The following is a 22,518-nucleotide window of genomic DNA, read 5'->3' as shown; positions in this document are numbered from 1 at the left end:
GATATCTAGAGGAAAAATTGCCATGTTAAGCATTATTAAAATATAAAATTGATTGTGGCAAAGAGGTAAAATGAACATTATGTACCTCAGTCTAAAAGACTTTCTAAGTTCAAATGAAAAGGATAATTAAATTTTCAAAATCACTGAAGACTGTTAAAGCAAGAAAATGATGCACATATAGTAATGTTTTAAATTTTTATTGTGGAAGAAAGTAATAACATGAGTAAGGAAGGTTTTGTATTACCACACAGTAAAACACATCACAAAACTACAATAATTAAAATAGTATGGTATTCAATGAACAAAAATAGAAAGGCCAGAAACAGTTCTACACACACACACACACACACACACACACACACACACACACACAGAACTGCTATATGATAAAAGTTGACATGTCAAATAGAGGTGAAAGCAATGAATTTATGAACATCTGGTGCTAGAATAAATATAAATTTTGATCTGCTGCTGCTACAATTAAAAGACCAGATATTAGACTTAAAAATACAAATAAAAACAAATTTTATATAAATTAAGGTCACCTAAAGAACCTCACAAAAATTCACATACCAGCAACCCATCCTAAAGATTCTTCCAGTAAGCCTGAAGTTGAATATCAGAATCTCAAATTTTTATAAACATCTCTAAGTGATTTTGATTCAGGTGTTCCAAGGAGACACATACTACAAAACAATGGCAAAGAGAAATAAGAAATATTCCAGTCATGTGGCTAGTTAGGTAGCCAGATGATATGCTTACTTTAAAAAAATGCCTGGAAGAAAGTTAAAATCTCTAAAAGCATCAAATGGAAGCACAATAAAATTTATCAAATTAAAATATAGGGAAAACCAAGCAATGAACTGACCAATGAAACTACTTTTTCCCTGAGGACATTTGCCAACCTTGAAGAATTTTCAGGTTTTGTTTTATAATTTCTTTTAGTGTAAGGGTGTACCACGCATAAATGTACCTCACAATCCCACTCCTAGAGAATTGGAAGAAAGATACCCTGGTGCTTAGCAGAGTAAAGTTATCCTGTGCTTAGTTTTTTAAGGAAAAAAAAAAAATCCTTAGAAAACTCATCACAAACTAGCCAGATTTGCAATCCAAATTAGCATTACCTGAGTGAACTCTGACTGCATTGGACCTTATAAAAGCTGGGCAACAATACATACAAATTCTATGTAGAAAAAACATACCTTCATAGTAAACTTCAAACAATTCGAATACATAATGTTTTAAGGGAAGAAGAGCTTTCCTACTTAAAAATCATTAAGCATACAAGAAAACAAACTACCATGAGCAAAAACCAAAAGAAACATCTGACAGCAGAAATTACTCAGCAAATATTTCAGCCATTTAGAATTATCAGATAAAATATATATAACTATTCCTATAATTATAAAAGAATTTTTCTGACTTAATAAAGGGAGTCAGCAACTTTAAGAAAATGACATAGCTTAATTGAAATAAAATATAAATTCTAGAAGTAAAAGCTATAGTAATTGAAATTTAAAACTCAATGGATGGGCTTCACAACAGATTAAATAGAACTGAAGAGAGACAGAATGAAGTTAAAAGACTTAGTAAAGCTAAAAAGAAATTATATAGAATGTAGCATGGAGATAAAACATGGAAGCTGAAATAATCATTAAGAGACAGGGAAGAAAGAATGAGGAAGGATAACATAAAGGTAATTGGGATTCTAGAAGAGGTGAGAGAGGGAATAAAGAGAATAATAAAGAGACAATGGCTAAGATTTCTCAAGAAAAATCTACAGATACTTGTGATTCAAGAACCCAAACGAATCCAATGGCAGAAAAACAAAACCTGAAACTAGGTACCGTAGAACATAACTGCAGACCATAAAAGTAAAGACCTTAAAAGTACCAAAAAGGACAAGACAGACTGCCTTCAAGGGAGTGAAAATTCATCTACAGATTAGTTCTCAGAAGCAATAATGAAAGCCAGAAGACCACACAATGACATCTTTAATATGCTAAGGACCTAGTTCTCTTCATCCTCCCCATCCCTGCCGCTTACCCTTCTCAGTCTCTCTTCTCTGTCTTTCCACTCTCTACCTCCATGTGGTCATTTTTTTTTTTTTTAGCTCCCACATATAAGTGAGAACATGCAATATTTGTCTACCTGTGGCTGGCTTATTTCACTTAAGAGAATGATCTCCAGTTCCATCTATGATTTCACTAGTTTTTATGGCTAAGTAGTATTCCATTGTGTATACGTACCACATTTTCTTTATCTGTTCACCTGTTGATAAACATGTTAATTGCATGTCTTTGTAATTATGAATAGTACTGCAGTAAACAGGCAAGTGTAAGTATCTCTTTGATATATTGATTTCTTTACCTTTGGATAGATACCCAGTAGTGGAATTGCTGGGTTGTATGGTGATTCTATTTTTAGTTTTTCTTTCTTTCTTTTTTCTTTCTTTCTTTTTCTTTCTTGTGATTCTATTTTTAGTTTTTCTTTCTTTCTTTCCTTCTGGTGATTCTATTTTTAGTCTTTCTTTCTTTCTTTTTCTTCCTTCCTTCCTTTCTTTCCTTCCTTCCTACTTTCCTCCCTCCCTCCCTTTCTTCCTTCCCTCCTTCCTTCCCTTCTTTCTCTCCTTTCTTCCTTCCCTCCCTCCCTCCTTCCTTCCTTCCTTTTTTCTTTCTTCTCCATACAGTTTTATGGTGGCTATGCTAGATTATGTTCACAATAGCATATAAGAGTTCTCTTTTCTTTTTATCCTTGCCAAAATCTGTTATTTTTCTGTCCTTTTATTAATAGCCGTTCTTACTTGGATAAGATGATAGCTCATTGTGGTTTTCATTTGCATTTCTCTGACGATTAGTGATGTTAAGCATTTTACATATACCTAGTGGCCATTTGTATTTCTTCTTTTGAGAAATGTCTATTCAGGTCCTTTGTCCACTTTAAATGGGATTAATCAGTTTTCCCCCATGTTGAGTTGTTTGAGTTCCTTTCGTGTTCTCAATATTAGTTCCCTGTCAGACAAATACTTTGCAAAAATTGTCTCCCATTCAACAAATTGTCTATTCCCTCTGTTGATTGTTTCGTTTGCTGTTCAGAAACTTTTTATTTAATGTAGCCCCATTTGTCTATTTTTGTTTTTGTTGCCTGTGTTTTTGAGGTCTTAGTCAAATTATTTGCAATGTCCAGTTCTCCTGGATTTTCTTCCAGTAGTTTTATATTGTCAGGTTTTATATTTACATGAAATTTTTACTTGTTGAATTGTTTAAGCTCCTTGTTGATTCTGGATATTAAACCTTCGTTGGATACACAGTTCACAAATATTTTCTCCCATTCTGTAGGTTATCTGTTTACTCTGTTGATAGTTTATTTTCCCGTGCAAAAGAAGATTTAAGTCTTTAATCCATCTTGAGTTAATTTTTGTATATGGTGAGAAATACAGGTCCAGCTTCATACTTCTACATGTGGCCATCCAATTTTCCTAGCATCATTTATTGAAGAGGGTAACATTTCCCCAATGTAAGTTCTTGTCAGCTTTGTTGAAGATCAATTGGCTATAAACATATTGCTTTATTTCTGGGTTCTCTATTCCGTTCCACTGGTCTGTGTTTTCACAACAAAATAATGCAGTTTGGGTTACTACAGACTTGTAATATATTTTGAAGTCAGGTAATGTGATGCCTCCAGCTTTGTTTTTAGGTCAGGATTGCATTGGCTATTCAGGCTCTTTTTTTGTTTCATATACATTTTACGTTTTTTTTTCCTAATTCTGTGAAAAAGTGACATTGGCATTTTGATAGAGATTATGTTGAATGTATACATTCCTTTGGGCAAAATGATCATTTTAACAATATTAATTCTTCTGATCCAGGAGCATAGGATATTTTTCCATTTGTTTGTGTCATCTGCATTTCTCTCATACGTGTTTAATAGGTTTCATTGCAGAATATTTCTTCCTTGGTTAAATTCATTCCTACGTATTTTACTTATTTTACTTAATGTAAATGAAATTGCTTTCTTGATTTCTTTCTTGGTTAGATCATTATTGGTGTATAGAAAGGCTACTGATTTTTGTACATTGATTTTTTTATCCTGCAATTTCACTGAATTCATTGTTTAAGTTTCTCTAGATAGATATATCAGTAAAGAGGGGCATTTTGACTTCTTCTTTTCCCATTTGGATGCCTTTTTTATTTTTCACTTCCTTGGTTGCTCTTACTAGGACCTCCAGTACTATGTTGAATAGGAATGGTGGAAGGGAGCATCGTTGTCTTGTTCCAGTTTTTAGAGGAAACAATTTCAGCTTTTCTTCATTGAATATGGTGTTTGCAGTGGATTTGAAGTACATGGGCCTTTATTATGTTAAGGTATGTTCCTTCTAAGCCTAGTTTGTTGAGAGTTTCAATCAAGAAGGGGTGTTAAATTTTAGCAAATGCCCTCTCTGCATCTATTGAGATGATCATATTGTTTCATCCTTCATTCTGTTGATGTAATGTATCACATTTGTTGATTTGCATAGGTTGTGCCTTCCTTGCATTGTTGCCATAAATCCCAATGGACCATGAGTATTATATTTTTGATATATTGTTGAATTTGTTTGCTAGTATTTTATTAATTGCTTTTCAATCTATGTTCACCAGGGATATTTCCCTGCGGTTTTCTTTTTTGGTTGAGTCCCCCCTGTGTGATTTTCATATCAGGGTGATTCTGGCATCATAGAATGAATTAGGGAGAATTTCCTACCCTTGGATTTTCTGGAATAGCTTCAGGAGGATTGGTATTTTTTCTTTCTTGTATGATTGTTAGAATTTGGCTGTGAATTCATCTGGTCCTTGCTTTTCTTTAGCAAGAATTTTTATTACTGATTCAATCTCACTACTCATTACTGGTCTGTTCAGGTTTTCTATTTCTTCCTGATTCAATCTCGGTAAGTTGTATGTTCCCAGGAATTTATCCATTTCCTCTAGGTTTTCCAGTGTGTCAGCATAGTTGTCCATAATAATCTTTGATGATCTTGTGTATTTTTGTGATATATGTTGTAACGTCTTTTTTTTTTTTTTTCATTTCTGATTTTATTTGGGTCTTTTCTCAGTTAGACTAGCTAGCAGTTTACCAATTTTGTGTATCTGTTCAAAGAAGTAACTTTACATTTTGTTCATCCCTTATATTTGTTTTTGTAATCTCTATTTCATTTAATTCTGCTCTGATCTTTGCTATTTTTTTTTTCGTCTGCTAATTTTGGATTTGGTTTGTTCTTGCTTTTCTAACTTCTTGAGTTGCATTGTTAGATTGTTAATTTTTTATTTTTCTACGTAGGCATTTATTGCTATAAACTTCTCTCGTAGCGCTATTTTTGCTGAATATATGTGTTGTGCTTCCATTTTCACTTCAAAAAATTTTTTAATTTCTATCGTAATTTCTTCATTGACCCAGTGGTCATTCAGGAGCATGTTATTTAATTTCCATGTATTTTCAGAGTTTCCAATCTTCTTCTTTGTATTAATTTCTAGTTTTATTCCATCATATTCTGAAAAGAAAAATGATATTATTTCAATTTTTTAAATTTGTTAAGACTGATGTTGTGGCCGAACACACGCTCTATCCTGGAGAATGTTTCATCTGCTAATGAAAAGGATGCATATCCTGCAGTCGTTGGGTAGAATGTTCTGTAAATGTCTGTTAGGTTTATTGGGTCTAAAGCCCAATTTAAATCCAATGTTTCTTTGATTTTATGTCTAGATGATCTGTCTAAATGCTGAGAATGGAGTGTTGAAACACCCACTTTGATTGTATTGTCATGTATTCCTCTCTTTAGAATATTTGCTTTATGAATCTGGATGCCTCAGTATGGAGTTCATATATGCTTGGAGTTGTTATATCTTCTTGCTGGATTGTTCCATTTATCATTATATAATGAACTTCATCTTTTTTTTTTTTAACTGTTCTTGACATAAACTCTCTTTTATCTGATGTAGGTATAGTTGCTCTTGCTCACTACTGTTTCCCATATGAATGGAGTATCTTTTTCCATCGCTTTAAGTCTATATGTGTCTTTACTGTTAGGGTGAGTTTCTTATATGTAGCATATAGTAGCATCATGGTTTTTTTTTTTTTTAATCCATTTGGCCATTTAATATATTTTCAGTGGAAAACATAATCCATTTATATTCAAGGTTATTATTGATATGTGAAACTCTGTTTCTGTAATTTTGTTAATTGTTTTCTGGTTATTTTACATATTCTTTATTTCTTTTTCCCTTTTTAATTGTTTTTGAGGTTTCGTGGATTGCTATAGTGTTACCATTTGAGTCCTTTCTTTTCCTTCTTTGATTGACTGGTTTATCTGTGAGTGTTATACTTTCATGATCTTAAATATTGTCCTTTTCCTTCCAAGTTTAGGACTTGAGCATTTCTTGTAGGGCCAGTCTAGTCATAATGAATTCCCTCAGCATTTGTTTGTCTGTGAAAGATTTTTTATTTCTTCTTCATTGATGAAGGATAATTTTGAGGAATGTAATATTCTTGGCTGACAGGTTTTTTCTTTTAGCACTTTGAATATATTTATCCCCATTATCTTCTGGCCTGTAAGGTTTCTGCTGAGCAATCCACTGTTAGTTTGATAGGGTTTCATTCAGAAGTAACTAAGCACTTTTCTCTTACTGTTTTCAGGATTTGCTCTTTATCTTTGACTTTAGACATTCTGACTATATTGTGCCATGGAAAATACTTCTTTGCATAATATCGACCTAATGATCACTGAGCCTCCTGTACCTGAATGTGTAAATCTCTCTCTGGACTTTGGAAGTTTTCACCTACTATTTAAACAGGTGTTCTATTCCTTTTTTGTCTCTTCGCCTTTAGGACTAACAATAATTTTAAGATTTGATAAAATTTATATTGTCTCAAATGAAACAAAACTTTGTTCATTCTTTTTAAAATTCTTCTTTATTTCTACCTGACTGGATTATTTTAAAAAAACTGACTTCATGTTTTGAGATTCTTTTTTCTGCCTAGTCTATTTTTGAAGCATTCAAATATATTTTATATTTCTGTCAATGAGTTCTTCAGTTTCAAAATTTCTATTTGGTTCTTTTTAAAAATACTTACCTCTTTAGTAACATTGTTCATTCTTATCCTGAACTGTTTGCCTGATTTCTTTGTATTGTTTTTCAGAATTATCTTATATCTCACCCAGCTTCTTTAAAATCAATATTTTTAATTCTTTCTCTGGGATTTCAGAAGTGACTTTTTGATTAAGATCTATCGTTGTAGAATTTTTGTGTTCCTTTGCAAGTGTCATATTTCCTTGCTTTTTCAGGTTTCTTGTGTCCTTGTGTTGGTAACTGCATCTGGTGTAACAGTCATTTCTTCCTATTTTTTAACTTACTTTCATAGGGAAGGATATTTTTTCTGAAGATATATCTATGATGTTGGCTATGTATGGGTACTTTGACTGATTCTGTGCGTAGTAGTGTAGCCTCTGTGTGATTTCTTTAGCTGTAAACATCATTAGTGGTGTTGAGTTTCCTTGGTGTGTTAGGCTATGGTTATTAGTGAAGGCTGTGGTGAACTTGTGCCGGGGACTGGAATAACAGGTGAGCTAGTCTGAATGCTGCGGTGGTGGTATCAGTGGGCTGAGCATGCATATCTTTGTGCCCCAGGGAATTTTACACCAGCCCTGGTGTTGGAAGTTACCAGTGGGTTATTTCTTAGGCCTCCAGGTGTCTTGCTTGGATGCTGATAGTGCCAGCAGTGGACCAGGTAGGTGAGCAGGTTCTTCAGCCCCTGGGCAGCTTGAATGGTGTGGGTGATGGCAGTAACAGTGGAAGGACAATTCTCTCGGTCCTGAACAGTGTGCACTGATGTTGCTGGTAGCTGCAACAGGGTGGATAGGTCAATGTCCAAGTCCATATGTGGTGCTTGCAGGCAGGTACCAGCTGAAGTGGTAGTGGTTGGGAGTTTAGGCACAACCTCAGGCACCCAGGAGAATTGGAGCCCACTGTGGTGTATTGGATTAGACAATCCCCCATGACCTCAGGCTATGTGCTTTCTCTCAGAGCAGGAGTGAAACTGGGCTCTGCAGGCTTGTGCTCAGGACCCCAATGGTGTGTGCAGGCACCAACTCTGTTAGGTAGGGATGGGGTGATCTTCCATCTCCAGGTGGAGTATTCAGATGAGGGGTGGTAGCAGCCATGCTGAAACCCTGCCACTGCAAAAGGTAGAGCTGTCCTTGGTGGCCTCAGCTTGGGCTGGTGGGTAGGCAACATGCATACCTTTTATTCTCCAGTCCAGGTGGGTCTCACTTACCAGCCTTGTTGGTGGTAGCCTATGCCTAGTTCCTGTCCACATTCCAGCTGCAGGACCTCCATCCAGTTGCTGACCAAGTCCCAGTGGTAACTCCTGCCCAACTTGCATCACAGTCTTAGTCCAAGCAGCACTCCCTTTCCAGCACCAGCAGCTGAAGCCCAAACCTCACTCACTTCATAGTCCCAACTGTGGGAGCACTCCCAGCTGACTCCTCAGTCCCAGCAGTGACAACTGCTTTCCATAATGCTTCAGTCCCCACATGCAGTCTCAACTGCCTACAGTTTAGAAATGTAATCAATTAGATCTCATAAACAGTGTTGGACACAGCGCAAGATCCCTTCCTGAAGCACTTCCATCCCACAGTCTTCTAGCAGCTCCTTATATCAGTTTTAGAGGTTGGGAGGATTTAGGGGTTCTCCTATTGCCAGGACTGCATGATTCCACAGTATGGATATAGGCCACTGGAAATCTCATATTCACCCCTCTTTCCTCATGTTGGGAAGTCACTCCTGGCTCCCACTGGATCCCAGCCAGCCAGGCTGCCCTTCTTCCTTCTCTTTCTCTGCTTTTGCTGTTTCCTGTTACTTCTCTGTTGAGTTTCAGTATTCTGTCTTGGATAATGTATTCAAAGTGTGACTGTCTGTACACTATTTTGGTTCTTAGAGGAGGAGGCAGGCATGAAATGCGTCTAGTCAGCATCTTGAAGCCTCTCCTTCAACCTATAATTTTTCAACTAGTGAAAATATTCTTCAGGAAAAGTTCAAAATAAGGGCATTTTTAGACCAGCAAAAACTGAGAATGTGTGCTCCCAGCAGAACCTCACTAAAGAAAATCAAATGGATGGTTTAAAATACTAAAAAGAATGAAGAACAAAAAAAGTAGTAAAGTTGTAGGTGAATTTAAATAAATACTAACTACATAACACAATTATTAAAACAGCTCTGGCATTTAAAATATAAAATTAAAAGAAATACACATTGGTAATATAATACAAGCGAGATAGGGTAAAAGAGGTTAAAGCATTCTTAAGGTCTTTGTAACTGTGTAGAAAACTGGTAGGGATATTGCTTCCTTTGGACTTTGATACACATACAACCTAGAAATTGTTGTTTCCAGGGCAAACTTTTAAAAATATAAATAGGGTATTATTCCCAAAGTAGTTCAGGAGCACAATACTTAATACATCCAAAAGAAGATGAAAGAGAAACAGGCAAAGAAAGTGATATCTTAAAATGCAGGATAAATAAAACAAATATATCAGTAATTACATTAAGTGTGATTAAATGTAAATCAACACAACATGAGACAAATTTGGAATAAGGTACATTATAAAAAACAACAAGCACAGACTCTTCAAAAAGTCAATGCCAGCTGGGTGTGGTGACTCATTCCTGTAATCCCAGCACTTTGGAAGGCCAAGATAGGAGGACCACTTGAGCCCAGGAGTTCGCATCCAGACTGGGACAGAAAATGAGACCACTATCTCTACAAAAAAAAAATGTTTTTCTTAAATAAAAATTAACCAGGCATGGTGACATGCAGCTGTAGCCCTAGCTACTCAGGAAACTGAGTGGGGAGGATCACTTGAGTCCATGAGATTAAGGCTATAGTGAGCCATTATTATTCCACTGCACTCCAGCATGTGCAATAAAGCAAGACCCTGTCAAAAAAGAAGAAGAGGAAGAGGAAGAAGAAAGAAGAAGAAGAAGAAGAAGGAGGAGGAGGAGGAGGAGGAAAGGAAGAAAGAAAGAAAGAAAGAAAGAAAGAAAGAAAGAAAGAAAGAAAGAAAGAAAGAAAGAAAAGGAAAGACAAGAAGGAAAGAAAGAAAAAGAAGGAAGGAAGGAAGGAAGGAAGGAAGGAAGGAAGGAAGGAAGGAAGGAAGGAAAGAAGGAAGGAAAGAAAAGAGAAAGAGAGAGAAAGAAAGAGAGAAAGGAATAAATTATAAAACAAACAGGAAGCTAGAGTGAATATACTAATAACAGACAAAATATATTCTAAAACAAAAAATGACTAGAGATAGAGAGAGGCATTTTATAATGATAAAAGGGTCAATTCTACAGGAAGTCATGTCAATTATAAACACAGACACATCTGACAACAGAACCCCAAGACACATGAAACAAAACCTGGCCGAACTGAAGAAACAGAAAATCCAAAAAATAGTTGGGGACTTCAATATTCCACTTTTAATAATGAGTAGAACAGTGAGACACAAGATCAACAAGGAAATAGAAGACTTGAATAACACTATAAAACAATTAGACATAACAGATTCAACATTCTGCCCAATAACAGTAGAATATACCTTTTTCTCAAGAATGCACAGAACATTCTCCAGGATAGATCATATGCTAGGCCATAAAACAAACATCAATAAACTTAAAGTATTGCAGTCACACAAGGCATGTTTTCCAACCACAATGGAATAAATTAGAAATCAATAACAAGAAGAAACAGGATATTAACAAGTATGCAGAAAAGAAATAATTCACCTTTAATTAACCTATAGGTCAAAGAAGAAATCACAAGGTATATTAGAAATATTGTGAGGTGAGTGAAAATAAAACCACTATACCAAACATATAGGACTCATTTAAAGCAGTGATTAGAGATAAATTTGGAACAGTAACTGCCTATATCAAAAAAAGATGCCAAATCATAAACTAACATTTCAATTTAAGACATTAGAAAAAGAGAGTGAAGTAACGCTAAAACAATGAGAAAGAAGGAAATAGTAAAGATTTGAGCTGAAATTAATGAAATGAACAATAGAAAATGAATAGAGAAAACCAACAAAATCAAAAGTTCGTTCTCAGAAAAGCTCAAAAAAATTGACAAATGGGTGGGCGGGGGCGGTAGCAGCGACCCCCTGGGCCCCAGCTTGTGCCTTCTCCCCACACAGCCAGGCCTACTTCGCTTTGATGTCTACCAACAGTCACCTAGAAGTATGGGAGATGGCCAACAATTGGCTACATCAGGAGTACGTGCCTTCCGCGCACCTCAGCGGTACCTGCACCTGTCTGGCCTGGGCGCCAGAGTGGTTGCAGGCCAAGGAAAGTCCCCAGAGAAAAAAAAGGAATCAGAAGCTGTAGGAACAAGTAACCAGACTGACTTACTGGCTTTTGGCACAGCAGTTGGTAGCATTTTATTATACAGCACAATTAAGGGAGAATTACACAGTAAATTAGTAAGTGGTAGACATGACAGCAGAGTCAACTGCATACAGTGGCATCAAGACAGTGGCTATTTATGTAGTTGTTCAGATGATAAACATATTGTGGAATGGAACGTACAGATGTGCAAAGTAAAGTGCAAATGGAAAGGTGACAATAGCAGTGTCAGTTCCCTATGTACCAGCCCAGATGGAAAGATGTTGCTTTCAGCTGGTCGAACAATCGAACTATGGGTTTTGGACACCAAAGAAGTCTACAGACATTTCACAGGACATGCGACGACAGTTTTGTCACTTATGTTCACCACTATCAGACCTCCTAATGAGAGCCAGCCCTCTGATGGAATTACAGGTCTTTATTTCTTATCTGGAGCAGCTCATGACCGGTTACTTAATGTCTGGCAGGTCCTATCAGAAAACAAAGAAAAGAGTGCAGTGATGTCATTTACAGTTACGGATGAGCCTGTCTACATTGACTTAACTTTGTCAGAAAACAAAGAAGAGCCTGTCAAGTTGGCTATTGTTTGCAGAGATGGTCAAGTCCATCTTTTTGAACATATATTAAATGAGTACTGCAAAAAGCCTTTGACTTCAAACTGCACAATTCAGATAGCAGCACCCGGGAAAGGCAAGAAATCAGTACCAAAACCCATCCCTATTCTAGCTGCTGGTTTTTGCTCAGACAAAATGTCATTGTTGCTTGTACATGGCAGTTGGTTTCAGCCTACTATTGAGCAAGTGGCTTTAAACTCCAAAGAACTTCATATGTGTTTAGTAAGAGGTATTTCAAACTGCTGGGCCCCCAAAGTAGAAAGAGCTATAACAAAGGTGAGGACGCTAGTGATGAATTTTGAAGCAAAAGTTCTGGTGCCTGGGATTCATGCAACTATCAGGCCTGCTCCTCCACAAACCGAGCAAGTAGAGAGCAAGAGGAAATCAGGGGAAAATGAGGTTAGCACTGAAGAACGCCTGGGAGCAATGGATATAGACATACACAAAAAAGGAAAGGATGACCTTCAGATGAATGCTTTCCAGTCTTCTTACCCAGGGCTTAGAAAGTAGCGATTTTGAAATGCTAAATAAAGTACTTCAAACTAGGAATTTAAATCTTATAAAGAAGACTGTATTAAGGATGCCCTTGCATACTGTTATTCCATTGTTGCAAGAGCTAAGAAAGAGGTTACAAGGACATCCTAATAGTGCTGTGCTAATGGTTCAGTAGCTAAAATGTGTGTTAACAGTTTATGCATCATACCTGTCCATGTTGCCTGACCTGGTACCCCAGCTGGGGACACTCTAGAGCTTCTGCACAGCAAAAGAAACAGTTATTAGAGTAAACTGGCAACCAACAGAACAGGAAAAAATTTCCACAATCTACCCATCAGACAAAGGGCTAATACCCAGAATCTACAAAGAACTAAAGCAGATTTACAGGAAAAAAAACAAACAAACCCATTCAAAAGTGGGCGAAGGATATGAACAGACACTTTTCAAAAGAAGGCAAATATGCAGCCAACAAACATGAAAAAATGCTCACCATCATTGGTCATTAGAGAAATGCAAATCAAAACCACATTGAAATACCATCTCACGCCAGTTAGAATGGTGATCATTAAAAAATCTGGAGATAACAGATGCTGGAGAGGATGTGGAGAAAAAGGAACACTTTTACACTGTTGGTGGGAGTGTAAATTAGTTCAACCATTGTGGAAGACAATGTGGCAATTTCTCAAGGATCTAGAAATAGAAATTCCATTTGACCCAGCAATCTCATTACTGGGTATATACCCAAAGGATTATAAATCATTCTATCATAAAGACACATGCACACGTATGTTCATTGCGGCACTGTTTACAATAGCAAAGACCTGGAACCAACCCAAATGCCCATTGATGACAGACTGGACAAGGAAAATGTGGCACATATACACCATGGAATACTATGCAGCCACAAAAAACGATGAGTTCGTGTCCTTTGTAGAGACATAGACGAACCTAGAAACCATCATTCTCAGCAAACTGACACAAAAACAGAAAACCAAACACCACATGTTTTCACTAATAGGCGGGTGATGAACTATGAGAACACTTGGGCACAGGGAAGGGAACAACACCCACAGGACTAGGTGGGGGGGGTGAAGGGGAGGGGAGGAGGAGCAGGGAGGAGGGGGAGGGATAACACTGGGAGAAATGCCTTATGTAGGCAACGGGAGGGCGGGGGATGGAGGCAGCAAACCACCATGGCATGTATGTACCTATGCAACAATCCTGCAGGATGCAGGACGTGCACATGTACCCCAGAGCCGAAATACAATAATAAATAAATAAATAAATAAATAAAAATTGGCAAACCACTAAGAAAAAAGAAGACTCAAATTAAAATCAGAAATAAAAGAAAGGACATTACTATCAAGATCAGTATAGCAGGGAACTTCCCCAACTTGATAAAGGGCAGCTACAAAAATCCCACAGCTAACATCATACTTAATGGTCAAAGACTGAATCATTTCCCTATAAGATCAGGAACAAGACAAGAACGTCCACTCTGTCATTTCTTTTCCACATAATCCTAGAGGTTCTGTGTAGGGTAATTAGACAAGGACATGTACAATCCAAATGGAATTTTTTTCATTTTTAATTTTTTGTGGGTACATAGTAGGCTTATATATTTATGGGGTACATGAGATGTTTTGATACAGGCATGCAGTATGAAATAATCACATCACAGACCATCCATATAGAAAAGAAGAAAGAAAAGATATCTGTCTTTGCATATGACATAGTCTAGTATACAGAAAATCCTATTAGAACAAATAAATGAATGTAGCAAGGTTACATGGTACAAGATCAATGTATAACAATAATTGTATTCCTATAAACTAACATGAAGTTAAGTGAAAAAAATCCATTTACAATTGCATGAAAATGATAAAATTCTTAGGAATAAACTTAAGAAATGAAAAAAATTTTATTCTGAAAAACTACAAAACATTGTTGAAATAATTTAGAGAAAACCTAACTAAATAACATTGCTAAGATAATAATGCTCCCCTAATTTTTCTGCATCTTCAAGGCAATCCTTATAAAAATTTCAACTGCCTTCTTTTCAGAAATGGAAAAACTGACCCTAAAACTAACATGGAATTTATACAGAATTGGAAGGAATCCCAAAAGCCAAAATAATATTGAGGGAACAAAGCTGAAAGATTTACACTTCCCAATTTCAAAATTTGCTATAAACCTACAATAATCAAATCAGTGTGGTGCTGGCAAAAGGACAGATGTGTAGATCAATGGGACAGAATTGAGATTACAAAAATAAACCCATACATCTATAGTGAATTGATTTTTGACAAAGGTGCAAAGGACATTCATTGAGGGAAGTAAAATTCTTTCAATAAACACTGCTGGGACAACTGGATACCCATATGCAAATAAGCTTGGACCTCTTCCACACACTATACATAGAAATTCTTTAAAAGGATCAAAGACTAAACACAAGAACCCAAACTATAAAATTCCTAGAAGAAAACAGAAGTAAATATTCTTAGGCTGGGTGCAGTGGCTCACACCTGTAATCCCAGCACTTTGGGAGGCCCAGGTGGAGCAGATCACTTGTGGTCAGGAGTTCAAGACCAGCCTGGACAACACGGTGAAACCCTGTCTCTACTAAAAATACAAAAATTAGCTGGACATGGTGGCGTGCGCCTGTAATCCCAGCTACTCAGGAGGCTGACGCAGGAGAATCGCTTGAACCCAGGAGGCGGAGGCTGCAATAAGCCGAGATCACGCCACTGAACTCCAGCCTGGGTGACACAGCGAGACTCTGTCTCAAAAAAATGAATAAATAAATAAATATTCTTAACCTTTGTTTAGTCAAAGCCGTCTTAGAAATGATACCATAAGTAAAACTGACAAAAAAAGGAGATTAAAAACAATTTTGTCAAAATTATAAAAGTTTTTGCTTCAAAGAACACTACCAAGAAAGTGAAAAGACAACCTACAGGATGGGAAAATGTATTTGTAAATCGTATACCTGATAAGGGACTCATATCAAGAATATATAAAGAATTCTTATAACTTACTAGGAAGCAAATAATAAAATTTTAAATGGGCAAAAGATTTTAATAGACATTATTCAAAATATATATCTTTGTATGGGCTTATTGTGTGTATATATATATATATATATATATATATATATATGTGCTCAACATCAATAATAATCAGGAAAATGAGAAGAAAATCAAAACCACAATGAAATACCACTTCACACACCTTAGATAGCTATAATCAAGACAGATAATAACAAGTATTATTGAGGATATGGAGAAATAGAAATTCTCACACATTGCTAGTGGGGATGCAAAATGGAGCAACCACTTTATAAAAGTCTGGCAGTTCCTAAACAGAGTAAACATATGATCCAACAATTCCACTCTTAGGTATATACCCTAACAAAATAGAAACATGTCTACATAAAAATCTGCACATGAATGTTCATAGCATCATTATTTATAAGGGTCAAAAAAGTATAAAACAACCTAAATGTCCATGAAAAAAATGAACTGATAAACAAACTGTAGTCTATGCATACAATATAATATTATTTGGCAATAAAGAGGAATGAAGTACCAACTTACGCTACAACATGGATGAACCTTGAAGACATTAAGCTAAGTGAAAGAAGTCAGACACATAATACCACAAGTTGCATGATTTTACTTCTATGAAATGTTCAGAATAGACAAACCTATAATGACAACAAGTAGACTGATGGTTGCCTAGGGCTGGGGGTGCTGGGGTGCCATGGAACGTGACAGTAAAGAGACATGAGGTTTCTTTCGGGGTTGATAAAAATCTTCTAAAATTGATTTTTGTGATGCTTGCATGACTGTAAGTACTCTTAAATTACCGAAAACTTTAAATGGGTAAAATGTATGGTATGTAAATTATATCTCAATGACGCTGTTAAAAAAAAAAAATCAGTGCAATGAAGTAAAAAGTGGGAAGACCATTCTGTCAAGAACTGTGACGGGCCTGAGACTTTTCTCTGCTTGAAATTTAGCAAGTTAGTCTTGCCATAGTTTTATAGACACCGGCAAAAGCTACAAGACTTCTTAATCAGAGACAACAACTAATTTATTACTTACAATAATAGCTGGGGTTTCCCCAAGCTCCAATTCCCACAAGGTGATGTAAAGCAGACAAGGTGATGACTTGACATTCAGTGCAATAGGTTATAGGAGACAAACTGGGTGTTTAGGGAATCCATATATTTTATAGTGGGGCAGTAAGCTTGCTTTACCTTTTCCAAGAGATATTATTAATATCTTTAATGTACTAGAAGGTAAACAAACCTGGCCTTTCCTCCAAAGGGAGATACTATCTCTATTTTCCAAGTCTTTCATTATAACACATCTTTGAAAAGACAGTTGAGAACAATGACAATGCCTCTCTTCTCAGGATGTACAGAGACACGAAAGATCCATGGAAAATTTTCCTCTAATGCATTCTAGATATTTAAATTTGTAAGAGAATAAATAAATGCAGTACATGAACAGCTATGAAAGGCTTTTTTGGAACATTAAAGAAATTTGGTTATTACTTGAATATTAAATGACACTTAAGGATTGCTGTTGATTTTCTTAACTATGATGATGTCATGTTTATATTTCCTTAGGTGAGGCATGACGCATGCTGAGGTATTTATGCATATAAAGTGTCATGATGTCTGCAACTTACTTTTAAATGCCTTAGCAAAATATGTATACACACACACATATACTTACATAATCATTAAACACATGCATACACATAGATACTCTGGAGAGCAAGAGACATAAAGCAAATATGGCAAAATATTAACAAGTGTTGGCTCTAGATGAATATATAGTGATGTTCATTATATCTTCTTTAAATTTTTTGAAAATCTGGTTACTAAAAAGTTAGGTAAGTACATCGAGAAAATTCTAGAGACAAATACTCTCAGACTGCAAAAACACAGTTACATAGAAAGGTTGGAATTAAAGATTTTTAAAGTTATACACAAATAATAAAGGAAGCTAGTATAGCCGTATTAATTTCAGTCAAAGTAGACTTTAAGGCATAAGTATTGTGAACACCTTGGCAAACACCAAAACAAGGCCACTTCAGAATGATAAAAGGTTTGGTTCACAAGGAAGATACTAAGATAAAGCCCTCAAATTGAAATAAACAAATCCAAAATTATAGTTGGAGATTTTAAACAGAACTCTAATCGCTGATTGAACAGGTAAACAAAATTTAAGAACGTAGAAAGATTTCTACATGACTAACAAACATGTTCTAATGAATATATATAATACAGTGAATCCATGAAATGAAGAACACACATTTATATCAGGCACATCCTGGATATTTATAAAAACTAACCATATACTGGGCCTTAAGGCTTGTCTAAACAAATCTCGAAGGATGGAATTTGTACAGAACATAATCTCTAACTATAATGCAATTGAGCTAGTACAAAAATGTTAAATCTAACCAAACTCTTCCACAGAACAGAAGGAGAGAAATAAAACTAGCATAACCATTATATCAAACCTAAATAGAACTGAGTCTGAAAGAAAAATTACAGGCCAATCTTACCAATGACTATAGATACAAAAATGTTAAATAAAATATGACAAAGTTGGATTTAACCTAGGCTACAGCCATTATTGAAAGAAAAGAAAAAATTTGTCAAAAAGAAAGAAACAATAATGTTATTCACAGATGATACGATTGCATACAGGGAAAATTCAAAAGAATCTACAAAGAAATTTGAATTAACGGATTTTAGCAAAGTTGCTGGATATGAAACCAATATATCAAAGTGAATTCTATTTTTATGCACCATAAATAAAATCAGAAAATAAAAAAAGACCATTGACAATTTGGTTTCCAGCATAGTCTCACAGGGAAAAGGTAAGGAAAGTAGATATCATGAAGCACTTGAAAAAAAAGAAAAGTATAAGAAATGTATTACAGGAATAAAAGAAATGTAATTAGAAACTATAGGAATATAATCATAGACTATTACCTGACAATACAATAAGCAACATATTTATAATATGCACATATTCAGAATAATGTAAACATTGCTTATTGATTTAATTAAAAACAGGGTAACATATTGGGAGAAGACAGTGGAAGAGAGATAGAGGAAGTAGCACAAAGAGTATTTCATCTATCATAGCACAAATAAAAAATGTTGATAAAGCAAAAATTATTTGCAACTTTCGCCCTGGAAAAGCTGATCTAGGACTCAAAAAGGATGAGGACAGGAATAGATGTTTTTCAGTACTACTTGTACTTTTTAAACCATATGTACATAATATAAACTATGTCATATTACTATGCAATGGCCACTCCTATAAGTATCATAAACTTGTAGATAACGAAACAGAAGTTATCTTCAACCTGACTACCCTTAACACAAAACCCTTATTTTGTTTTATTGGACTTACCATTTTTTATTTTTTAAAAAATTATCTATTATACTTTAAGTTCTGGGATACATGTTCAGATTGTGCAGGTTTGTTACATAGGTATACACGTGCCATGGTGGTGGTTTGCTGCATCCATGGCCCCGTCATCTACATCAGGTATTTCTCCTAATGCTATCCCTCCCCAATCCCTCCACCCCCTGCTTTTCCTCCCCTACCACCCTACCCTCCAGGCCCTAGTGTGCGATGTTCCCTTCCTTGTGTCTGTGTGTTCTCATTGTTCAACACCCATTTATGAGTGAGAACATGCGGTGTTTGGTTTTCCGTTCTTGTGTCAGTTTGCTGAGAATGATGGTTTCCAGTTGTATCCATGTCCCTGCAAAGGACATGAATTAATCATTTTTTATGGTTGCATAGTATTCCGTGGTGTATATGTGCCACATTTTCTTTATCTAGTCTATCATTGATGGGCATTTGGGTTGGTTCCAAGTCTTTGCTATTAGGACTTACCATTCTTTAGTAGTCCAAGGATAAAAATTTTAGATATCTTTGCTATATCCCTTTATTGATATCCTATCAAAATCCACGAATCTTGTTATTTCTTCCTAACAAATGCTACCAATAAAAGAATGTTAGTGGAGTTCAAAGAAGTATTAGAAATTAATTTATTTCCATCATTTTAAACATGAAGAAATAGAGAGCCAGTCAATGACAAAACCAGAGCTAAAAAGAGTTTCTTGACTTTTCCCACATTTGAAACTGATTCCCATTTGCTTTCAAATTCTGAGCAAAAGCCATGGTATTTTGCCACATTTTACATGAAGAAGATACGTTTTCTTCTTGCTGTCATAAATATCTTCCTTAAAAAATTAAATTAGAGATGAACACATCAATCAGTTGGAAAGCCTTTTAACCAGAGCAGCATCTGCCATTTTCTACAAACTCAGAACTAAAAATATTAGAGAAGACTCATTAAAATATGATGATACTACATGTAATTCGTCAATACTGACATAATTAATGATTTCTCTTGATTTAAAAAATTTGCATTTTTTAAGACAATCAAAGAATGAAATATGCTTATTTAATTTTTGAGATCCCATATGATTTTTTTTCCTCAAACGCGAGAGTGAAGAAAGGTTGCAGAAAGGAGGTAAGAGGCCAAAAAAAAGTTACCAGACATTGAACTGTGCCAGAGTTTAAGGATTCTCATAAACTCACATTGATCAAAGTGAACCCAAAGATTTAAAGACATTAGCTAACAGACAATGGAGCTATTCTGGCATCCAGTCTGAACAAATTACCAATTGCTTTTTTGCCAGTAGTTTAATCTTAAAAATCCACAGAAAAGTTCATGAGGTTAGCCTCTATAACTTTATGTTTGGGATGGGGAAGCTATGCCTACAGTTCATTTAGGGTAAATTTTTTATTAACAAGTACTTTTGGATACCATTAGGAAATATGTGAAAAAGAACCTTTTAAGAGTCTTTACCTTATTAGATGATTTTAATGGTATTTGGGTAAATGAGATTTCTACATTAGAAAATAACCCTAAATCAGAATGACATTTGCTAAAAGTAGATTCTGTAACTGGCAGATAGGAAAGAAAACAAGTATAGGCTATTTTATTCAGTAGCAATTTTTCCCTAAGTTTTAAGCATCAGTGATAATAACTGAAATTTGATAACTTTATTTTACATAATGTTGGCTCTGTATAGTTCATGTGGGATATACGGAGATTATTAAATATCTGTCCAGAAGAACTTTATAACTCAATAAGGGCAATTAGAGAAATAAACAAATTAGTACTTATTAGATAAAATGAGATTGATGGTATAAGACAAACATAAAATATTATGACTATTCAGAAGAGAAAAAAATGCTTAGAAAACTGATGGTAAGGCAAATAAAATGGATTTTTTTTCACATATTACTGAAGTAGATTTTTTCCTAGCATGCATTCCCAAAGTTTTGAAGTGGAACAAGCAATATTGAAGGAAATAACCATTTGTATTTGTTAATCATCTAAATTGGAAAATAAACATAAGCAAGGATCACACATGGAATTAGCAGTTTTCCAGTCTTTGGCTCTATGATTTTCACCTAAAATATTTCTAGCCATCCAGTCTCACCTTATTAACACCTCCAGTGATGAGGAACTCACAAGGCGATCAAACCATAGTACTGAGATTTAAGACATTTCTGCACTAGACATTTAACCTGCTTAAGTCCTTGATAAAGAAAATTCAACAATGCAAACTCAAATGAGGTACATATTAAAATAATCTTAAAGTGAAATCAATTCAAGGAATCACTTAATATTGTTTCCTAAAAGCTATAATAGAAGCAGCAGAAAAACATTTAATTTCCCTATTCAAACTAAAAGCAGTTATTTTACTTTGGGGATGGGGAGAGATGGGCAGTGCTTATAATTAAACTTCTTCTGCTTTAATGATTGTTATTCATTTATAATATGAAAACCTCGTAAGAAAATCTTGAGATAGGCATGTTTTCAAAAATAAAATGAAACATACATTCTCAAGTGATATTATTATAACTAACCCGACACATAAGGAATTATATATATGGGATTGATGTGTTAAGAAGTTTGAAGTAAAATAATTGCAAAACAACAAAAATGATGACCAACATTTGTACAGTTCTTTGCAATTTAAAAATAATATGACATATACTTATCTGGTCCTCTCAGTAATAATGCTGTGATGTATGCAGGCATACTTACCTATGTTTTCAGATGTAGAAACTGAAGTTTAGAGGGCTTCAATGAATATTTAGATTGGAATAGTGTAGTAAGCTAACATTTAAACTCCACCTTTTACCTTCAAATGCCACATTCCTTTGACTACTAACTAATTTCCCTCGAAGAAATTATCCGGGACTTCTAACTAAAAATTAGTGGTCAAGAATGGTGAGGCAAAAAACATGAGTAACATAATAAAATCATCAGATTTTATGTTATAATTTATTTCTGGATGTTATGAAAATGTCCAATACCATTTAGAATGATTTACTTCCAGATAAATGAGTTAACCAACACTGTAAAAAGAAAATTGGGATGTAACATGAACCTTAATTTTATGTTAAGAATATCTTTATTGATGGGCTATTGACAGTACTGCAGCTTTCCATTCTACCAGGCATGAACACGCATATCCTGTGTTTCATTATCTTTCTCAGGATTGCAGTAAAGCTGTTTCATAAATGTAAACAGTTTAACACAAGTTGAACTTATCTGTAGTTATTTGTTTTAACTTGGCCTTGGAAAAGTACTAACATCACAGATAAAAGAAGCAAACAAAAAGACCACAGTACCATGATAATAATAATAAAAACTTCAGAGTTGTGCTAAGCATAAATATGTCTGGAATGTCTCCTATGAAGCAGTCAAAACTTGTGTTCTAAGTGCATTTAAGACTCAGTAAGTCCAACTGCAGGGCTCTATGCCAGTGTAAAAATACACTAACATGCCGTAGGTCTCCCTGTTGCCTGCTGACAGGCAGTAAGAAATTGGTTTTTGCCTTTACACCAAGTGGACCAACCATTTCCTGTGCA

The 22,518-nt window shown here is 35.2% G+C and overlaps 1 protein-coding gene and 1 pseudogene across 5 annotated transcripts in view; one reads left to right on the top strand and one right to left on the bottom strand.

Moving 5' to 3' along the window:
* Positions 1-22,518, bottom strand: part of COL4A5 (collagen type IV alpha 5 chain) — a 258,298-nt gene that overhangs the window by 153,932 nt on the left and 81,848 nt on the right. The gene's annotated exons all lie outside the window — the stretch shown is intronic.
* Positions 8,263-12,776, top strand: LOC119473853 (annotated as a pseudogene). Its single transcript, XR_005203095.1, has 2 exons — positions 8,263-8,289; positions 11,126-12,776. The product of XR_005203095.1 is annotated as a WD repeat-containing protein 43-like (transcript).

The sequence above is a fragment of the Cebus imitator genome, unplaced genomic scaffold, assembly GCF_001604975.1.
Source record: "Cebus imitator isolate Cc_AM_T3 unplaced genomic scaffold, Cebus_imitator-1.0 Scaffold189, whole genome shotgun sequence".
Classification (NCBI taxonomy): domain Eukaryota; kingdom Metazoa; phylum Chordata; class Mammalia; order Primates; family Cebidae; genus Cebus; species Cebus imitator.
Note: the sequence above shows the minus strand (reverse complement) of the source record. Positions and strands in the feature narration are given on the sequence as shown.